This window comes from Scyliorhinus canicula, chromosome 9 (assembly GCF_902713615.1).
Source record: "Scyliorhinus canicula chromosome 9, sScyCan1.1, whole genome shotgun sequence".
Classification (NCBI taxonomy): Eukaryota; Metazoa; Chordata; class Chondrichthyes; order Carcharhiniformes; family Scyliorhinidae; genus Scyliorhinus; species Scyliorhinus canicula.
The window spans coordinates 124,838,949-124,848,384 of NC_052154.1; positions in this window are offsets into that span (position 1 = coordinate 124,838,949).

Below are 9,436 nucleotides of genomic sequence, written 5' to 3' on the forward strand. Positions count from 1 at the left end.
TTCTCCGCTGCCCATGACGGGTCGGAGAATAGCGGGAGGGCCTTCCCGACATTTCCCGCCCTCCCGCTATTCTCCCCCCCCCCACGGCTCACGAATCACTGCTCGCCGTTTTTTACGGCGAACAACGATTCTCCCCAGGCCGATGGGCCGAGTTCCCAGGCCTTTACGGCCGTTTTCACGAACGCAATCACACCTGCTCTCACCGTTCGTGAAAACGGCCGTGCCAAGGGTGGCATGGGCCTGCGATCGGTGGGCACCAATCGCGGGCAGTGGGTCCGATACCCGCGCACTAATTGTTCTTCCGCCGCCCCGCAGGATCAGTCCGCGGGGCGGCTGAGGGGCATGACGGCCCGCTCATGCGCGGGTTTGACGCGTCTGCGTGATGCCGTCATCCGTGCATGCGCGGGTTGGAGCCGTCCAACCCGCGCATGCGCAGCTGACGTCATCGTGCACGTCAGCCGCCGTGACACTTGGCGCACGGACTTAGCGACGGTCGCTAAGCCCGCGATGCCGTGCTTCACGGGGCCGCGCTGCTAGCCCCGCCCGGGGGGGAGAATCGGGTCCTGGGAGGGGGCGTGGAGGCTGCCGTGAAACACGGCCAGTTTCACGGCAGCCTTTACGACTCGCCGCATTTGCGGAGAATCGCGCCCGTAGTTTCTCCCTCAACTCCATTTTAAATTTGTTACCCCTTATCCTGAGACTATGACCTCGCATTCTAGAATGCCCCACAGAGGAAGCATCTGCCCCACAACTACACTATCCATACCTTTTATCATCTTGTAAACCTCATTATGATCTCCCCTCATTTCTCTAAACTCGAGAGAGTATAGGCCTAAACTGTTCAATCTCTCTTCCTATGTGTCTTGCCTTGTGTCTTGTGTTTGGAATAGACAGTCCCTTCGATTGTGGAGATGTAGTTGCAGAGCCAGGGCTACATGAGGGGTTGTTGGCATGCATTCAGCTCCTGCAGGTGCAGTTGGAGGAGTTCAACCGCGTGCAGCAGCAGGAAGTGGGGCCAACCAAGTGTGCCACCCAGGCCAACACCGCACAAGTGGCGTCTGCAGTGGGGGCATTAAAGGCGACGGTTTTGGCTATGGATCAACATGCCCAAAGTCTGGGGCATTCTGTGCAGGTGCTGGTCGAGGCTCAGGACAGGGTTGCCGCCTCACAGGTGACCATGTCCCACAGCCACCTGGAAATCACAGCTGCGCTTCTGAGTGTAGACCAGTTACAGCAGGCCATGGCTGGGAATGTCGGCGGTATTGCCCCTGCACTCCAACGTGGCACAGACATCGAGGGAGGTGGACCAGTTCCAGATGGAGATGGCGCAGTCACTGGCTGATGTGACACAGTCGCAACGTGATATGGCGCAGCCCTAGACTGAGATGGTCCACTCCCTGTGGTCACATACAGACTGCACATTCAGCAAGTGGAACACCTTTCAGTTTGTGTACAGTGGCCTGTCATCAGCTGGTGCTTGTAGGGGCACATGTATCCCATCGATCACCCCCTAGATCCACAGGATCCTGTCGAGGGCGGCAAACCCGGCTGCCTGGACATCCTGTTGGACACTTTCCACATTGAAGTGGAGGTATTGAGCCAACTGGGCATATCGGGCCTCCGCGATTGCACGGATGCACCTGTGCACCGAGGCCTGTGAGATCCCAGAGAGGTCCCCACTCGCCACCTGGAAGGAGCTTGTCGCATAAAGGTTCAGGGCGACCGTCACCTTGACGACAACTGTGTCCTCCCCATACCCCCATGGTACCAAGTGTGCCATCATCTGGAAGATATGTCGCACTGTTTCTCTGCTCAGCCGGAGTCTCCGACGGCATGCCAGTCCTCGTCCTCGAGTGACAGGCGGCGCCTGTACACACGAGGCCTCATGCGCAACCTCCTTTGCACCTCCTCCTCCTCGGCCTGTTAGGCAGCTGGCTCTGCAACCTGGGCGGCTGCCAATTTCCCCTATGCTACACACACAGTTGCTGCCCGCTCTGCTGCTGCCCGCTCCACTGCGGCCCACTCCGCTGCAGCCCACTCCGCTGCTGCAGCTTCCTCCTCCTCGAGCAGTGCCCGTCTGTACAGCCGCAGGGCACCCCCCAGGCTGTGGCAACTGGCAGGAAAGCCACCATTGCTGGTTGTATTCCAATATCAGTGGTCTGAAGGGAGTGAAATAAGACATATTCGCGTAGTGTGTACCCCCATGTCCAACCAGGCCCAACAGGCTGCATTGGAATCCTTAGGATTCCAAGTACACTGAGAAAGTGGCTGCAGAAGCTGAAACTATTAACAAGATACTCTCAGTCTGTGCACCTTCTAAATATAAGCTGAAGGGATTGGTTCGCACTGCGGGCTCTTCCCCCGCATGTCCCTACCCTCCTCCCACCCCCGCACCCCTGGTCCCATCGGTGCCTGACACCATGGGGGCCTCTGGCTCTGGCACCCGTCCCTGATGCCAGGGATACTGTTGACTGGTACTCCCCTTATCAAGGACTACTGTGGGTGTTACATCCTTCCGCACTGTCTACAACTCCACCGACTTTAGTGTCGTCTGCAAATTTACTTACCCATCCTTCTGCTCCCTCCTCTAGGTCATTTATAAAAATGACAAACAGCAACGGCCCCAGAACAGATCCTTGTGGTACGCCACTCGTAACTGAACTCCATTCTGAACATTTCCCATCAACCACCACTCTCTGTCTTCTTTCAACTAGCCAATTTCTGATCCACATCTCTAAATCACCCTCAATCCCCAGCCTCCGTATTTTCTGCAATAGCCGACCGTGGGGAACCTTATCAAACGCTTTACTGAAATCCATATACACCACATCAACTGCTTTACCCTCGTCCACTTGTTCAGTCACCTTCTCAAAGAACTCGATAAGGTTTGTGAGGCATGACCTACCCTTCACAAAACCATGCTGACTATCCCTAATCATATTATTCCTATCTAGATGATTATAAATCGTATCTTTTATAATCCTCTCCAAGACTTTACCCACCACAGATGTTAGGCTCACCGGCCTATAGTTACCGGGGTTATCTCTACTCCCCTTCTTGAACAAAGGGACCACATTTGCTATCCTCCAGTCCTCTGGCACTATTCCTGTAGCCAATGATGACCTAAAAATCAAAGCCAAAGGCTCAGCAATCTCTTCCCTGGCTTCCCAGAGAATCCTAGGATAAATCCCATCAGGCCCCGGGGACTTATCTATTTTCACCTTGTCCAGAATTGCCAACACTTCTTCCCTACTCACCTCAATGCCATCTATTCTAATAGCCTGGGTCTCAGCATTCTCCTCCACAATATTATCTTTTTCCTGAGTGAATACTGACAAAAAGTATTCATTTAGTATCTCGCTTATCTCCTCAGCCTCCACACACAACTTCCCACCACTGTCCTTGACTGGCCCTACTCTTACCCTAGTCATTCTTTTATTCCTGACATACCTATAGAAAGCTTTTGGGTTTTCCTTGATCCTACCTGCCAAAGACTTCTCATGTGCCCTCCTTGCTCGTCTTAGCTCTCTCTTTAGATCCTTCCTCGCTTCCCTGTAACTATCAAGCGCCCCAACTGAAACTTCACGCCTCATCTTAACATAGGCCTCCCTTTTCCTCTTAACAAGAGATTCCACTTCTTTGGTAAACCACGGTTCCCTCGCTCTACCCTTTCCTCCCTGTCTGACTGGTACGTACTGATCAAGAACACGCAATAGCTGTTCCTTGAACAAGCTCCACATATCCAGTGTGCCCAACCCTTGCAGCCTACTTCTCCAACCTACACATCCTAAGTCATGTCTAATGGCATCATAATTGCCCTTCCCCCAGCTATAACTCTTGCCCTGCGGGGTATACTTATCCCTTTCAATCACTAATGTAAAGGTCACCGAATTGTGGTCACTGTCTCCAAAGTGTTCACTTACCTCCAGATCTAACACCTGGCCTGGTTCATTACCCAAAGCCAAATCCAAAGTGGCCTCACCTCTTGTTGGCCTGTCAACATATTGTGTCAGAAAACCCTCCTGCACACATTGTACAAAGAACGACCCATCCAATGTACTCGAACTATATCTTTACCAGTCAATATTAGGAAAGTTAAAGTCTCCCATAACAACTACCCTGTTACTTTCGCTCTTTTCCAGAATCATCTTCGCCATCCTTTCCTCTACATCTCTAGAACTATTAGGTGGCCTATAGAAAACTCCCAGCAGGGTGACCTCTCCTTTCCTGTTTCTAACCTCAGCCCATACTACCTCGGAAGAAGAGTCCCCACCTTGCACCCTTTCTGCCACCGTAATACTGTCCTTGACTAGCAGCGCCACACCTCCCCCTCTTTTGCCCCCTTCTCTGACTTTACTAAAGCACCTAAACCCCGGAACCTGCAACAACCATTCCTGTCCCTGCTCTATCCATGTCTCTGAAATGGCCACAACATCGAAGTCCCAGGTACCAACCCATGCTGCCAGTTCCCCTACCTTATTTCGTATACTCCTGGCATTGAAATAGACACACTTCAAACCACCTACCTGAACACTGCCGCCCTTCTGCGAAGTCAAATCTGTGCTCCTGACCTCTCTACTCTCAATCTCTCGCACCCCAAAACTACAATCCAGGTTCCCATGCCCCTGCTGAATTAGTTTAAACCCCCCCAAAGAGTACTAACAAATCTCCCCCCCAGGATATTGGTGTCCCTTAGGTTCAGATGTAGACCATCCTGTCTATAGAGGTCCCACCTTCCCCAGAAAGAGCCCCAGTTATCCAGAAATCTGAATCCCTCCCGCCTGCACCATCCCTGTAGCCACGTGTTTAATTACTCTCTCTCCCTATTCCTCATCTCACTATCACGTGGCATGGGCAACAACCCAGAGATAACAACTCTGTTTGTTCTCGCTCTGAGCTTCCATCCTAGCTCCCTAAAGGCCTGCCTGACATCCTTGTCCCCTTTCCTACCTATGTCGTTAGTGCCAATGTGGACTACGACTTGGGGCTGCTCCCCCTCCCCCTTAAGGACCCGAAAAACACGATCCGAGACATCACTTACCCTTGCACCTGGGAGGCAACATACCAAACGTGAGTCTCTCTCGCTCCCACAAAATCTCCTATCTGTGCCCCTGACTATTGAGTCCCCAATTACTAATGCTCTGCTCCTCTCCCCCCTTCCCTTCTGAGAAACAGGGACAGACTCCGTGCTAGAGTCCCGCACCCCATGGCTTACCCCTGGTAAGTCGTCCCCCCCACAAGTATCCAAAACGGTATACTTGTTACTCAGGGGAACGACCGCAGGGGGTCCCTGCACTGTCTGCTTCTTCCCAGTCCCTCTTACAGTTACCCATCTATCTCCAGTCTTTGGTGTAACTACTTCCCTGAAGCTCCTATCTATGACCACCTCTGCCTCCCGAATGATCCGAAGTTCATCCAACTCCAGCTCCAGTACCATAACTCGGTCTTGTAGGAGCTGGAGCTGGCTGCACTTCCTGCAGGTAAAATCAGCAGGGACACTAACGGCATCCCTCACCTCAAACATCTTGCAGGAGGAACATTGCACTACCTTCCCTGCCATCCCACTTAATTTCAACCAAGTTCTGGTAAACAAATATAAAACAAATAAAAAAATAATAATATAATATAACATTTACCTGCTCACCCCAATGGGTCTTATTATTAGGTTAGAGGAGGAGGGCAGGTGGGAGACACTACACGTGTAGTGTCTCGGGTATCCTCTCCACCACAATTTATTGGCTAGGAGAAAATCCTTCCCAGAAGTCCGCGGGTCGTACTTCCGGTTCCTGCCTTATATTATCTTTGCTCCCACTGGCACCCCGCCGCTCTCAATGTGTCCCCTCCCGCTCTTTTCAATGTCCCGGCTGTCTTACCTCTCGCGCTCTTTTCAATGTCCTGGCTGTCTCTCCTCTCGCGCTGTTTTCAATGTCCCGGCTGTCTTACCTCTCGCGCTCTTTTCAATGTCCCAGCTGTCTCTCCTCTCGCGCTCTTTTCAATGTCCTGGCTGTCTCTCCTCTCGCGCTGTTTTCAATGTCCCGACTGTCTTACCTCTCGCGCTCTTTTCAATGTCCCGGCTGTCTTACCTCTCGCGCTGTTTTCAATGTCCTGGCTGTCTCTCCTCTCGCGCTGTTTTCAATGTCCCGGCTGTCTTACCTCTCGCGCTCTTTTCAATGTCCCAGCTGTCTCTCCTCTCGCGCTCTTTTCAATGTCCTGGCTGTCTCTCCTCTCGCGCTGTTTTCAATGTCCCGACTGTCTTACCTCTCGCGCTCTTTTCAATGTCCCGGCTGTCTTACCTCTCGCGCTCTTTTCAATGTCCTGGCTGTCTCTCCTCTCGCGCTGTTTTCAATGTCCCGGCTGTCTTACCTCTCGCGCTCTTTTCAATGTCCCAGCTGTCTCTCCTCTCGCGCTCTTTTCAATGTCCTGGCTGTCTCTCCTCTCGCGCTGTTTTCAATGTCCCGACTGTCTTACCTCTCGCGCTCTTTTCAATGTCCCGGCTGTCTTACCTCTCGCGCTCTTTTCAATGTCCTGGCTGTCTCTCCTCTCGCGCTGTTTTCAATGTCCCGGCTGTCTTACCTCTCGCGCTCTTTTCAATGTCCCGGTTGTCTCTCCTCTTGCGCTGTTTTCAATGTCCCGGTTGTCTCTCCTCTCGCGCTGTTTTCAATGTCCTGGCTGTCTCTCCTCTCGCGCTGTTTTCAATGTCCCGACTGTCTTACCTCTCGCGCTCTTTTCAATGTCCCGGCTGTCTTACCTCTCGCGCTCTTTTCAATGTCCTGGCTGTCTCTCCTCTCGCGCTGTTTTCAATGTCCCGGCTGTCTTACCTCTCGCGCTCTTTTCAATGTCCCAGCTGTCTCTCCTCTCGCGCTCTTTTCAATGTCCTGGCTGTCTCTCCTCTCGCGCTGTTTTCAATGTCCCGACTGTCTTACCTCTCGCGCTCTTTTCAATGTCCCGGCTGTCTTACCTCTCGCGCTCTTTTCAATGTCCTGGCTGTCTCTCCTCTCGCGCTGTTTTCAATGTCCCGGCTGTCTTACCTCTCGCGCTCTTTACAATGTCCCAGCTGTCTCTCCTCTTGCGCTCTTTTCAATGTCCTGGCTGTCTCTCCTCTCGCGCTGTTTTCAATGAAGATCACCCTCTTCACAGCTACCTCAGGAACCCACCACCCCCACCCCTGCAACCATCCCACGCTCTTCACCCACCTGAATACTGGAGCCTGCCTGCCTGGTTCCAGCTTTCCTCAACAATACGTACCCCATCCAAAGGCATCTAGTCATTGAGGTGCCCTCAACCTGCAAGTACGAGGGAACTGACAGCTGGAAACACGGCTATAAGGGTAATTAATCTATAGAACCGTAGATCCATAGAAAGGTTATCGTGCTTGAAGAGGCCATTCAGCCTTTCGTGTCCGCGCCAGCCACAAATGTGAAAAAAATAAACCAGCCTCTCATTTAAATCCCATTCCCAGCATCTGGTCTGTGGCCTTACAGGTTACAGCACTTCAGAAGCAGATCCAGGTAACCTTTACATGAGTTGAGCATTTCACCCTCAACCATCAGGTGATTAAGAAGGCAAATGGAATTTTGGCCTTCATTGCTAGAGGGATGGAGTTTAAGACTAGGGAGGTTATGTTGCAATTGTATAAGGTGTTAGTGAGGCCACACCTGGAGTATTGTGTTCAGTTTTGGTCTCCTTACTTGAGAAAGGATGTACTGGCACTGGAGGGTGTGCAGAGGCGATTCACTAGGTTAATCCCAGACCTGAAGGGGTTGGATTACGAGGAGAGGTTGAGTAGACTGGGGCTGTACTCGTTGGAATTTAGATGGATGAGGGGGGATCTTATAGAAACATTTAAAATTATGAAGGGACTAGATAGGGTAGATGTGGGCGGGTTGTTTCCACTGGCGGGTGAAAGCAGAACTAGGGGGCATAGCCTCAAAATAAGGGGAAGTAGATTTAGGACTGAGTTTAGGAGGAACTTCTTCACCCAAAGGGTTGTGAATCTATGGAATTCCTTGCCCAGTGAAGCAGTTGAGGCTCCTTCATTAAATGTTTTTAAGGTAAAGATAGATAGTTTTTTGAAGAAAAAAGGGATTAAGGGTTATGGTGTTCGGGCCGGAAAGTGGAGCTGAGTCCACAAAAGATCAGCCATGATCTCATTGAATGGCGGAGCAGGCTCGAGGGGCCAGATGGCCTACTCCTGCTCCTAGTTCTTATTTTCTCATGTAACTAAGGTAGTGAATTCCAGATGCCCACCACCCTCTGGATGAAAAAGTTTTTTCTCATGTCCTTCCTTACCCTTCTATTGATCATCTTAAATCTATGCCCCCTGGTAATTGTCCCCTCACCTTGGGGAAACAAGGCTTTCCTGTCTACCCTATCTATACCCCAAAAAGGGCAGCACGGTGGCCTAGTGGTTAGCACAACCACCTCACGGCGCTGAGGTCCCAGGTTCGATCCCGGCTCTGGGTCACTGTCCGTGTGGAGTTTGCACATTCTCCCCGTGTCTGCGTGGGTTTCGCCCCCACAACCCAAAAATGTGCAGAGTAGGTGGATTGGACACGCTAAATTGCCCCTTAATTGGAAAAAATAATTGGCTAATCTAAATTTATAAAAAAAAAAAATCTATGCCCCAAATAATTTAGTACTCCTCAACTAAGTCACTCCGCAGTCTCCTCTGTGCTAAAGAAAACAGCCCGAGCTGATCCAATCTCTCTTCATAGCTACAATTTTCAAACCTTGGCAACATTCTTGTAAATCTCCTCTGCATTCTCTCCGGAGCAATTATGCCTTTCCTGTAATGTGGTGACCAGAACTGTACACAAACCCCAGCTGTGGCCTAACAGCATTTTACACAGTCCCAGCATGGCTTCCCTGTTTAATATTCAATACCTCATCTAATAAAGGAAAGCATTCCGCATGCTTTTAAAAACAGTTTTATTAAAGTTTGCATTTTGACACTGTACATGAAAATAGATGAGACGTTAACAGTTTACATGTTGTTCCTTTTCAGTACCCCCCTCCACCCCACATCTGCACCTCTCCCCACCACCCTCCCCCCCCCAACACACACACACACACCTCCCCGAACTTTCCCTCTTCTGCTATTTCTGAGGCTTAATCTTGACCCTTCCTTTCACCATAGGTGGTTGTTTAGTGTTTGTCTTTTACTTGTGGTTTTGTTTTTGTGCTGGGCCCTCTGGTCCCTGTGTCAGTCTCTCTCTGGCCTCTCCCTTGGTGTTTCCTCCGATCCCCCCCCCCCCCCGTTGCCAAACCCCTCCTCATTCCTGTCTGCAGTGGCGGACTGGGTCTAAAAATATTGGTTGCCAGGAGACAAAGGGGGCCCACCCACAACTACAATGCTATCATTTAATTTTTATAACGAATAAATAAAATTTTCAAAAAATACATATGGAAAAAAGGGTACAATTAAAATTTTTGTGGA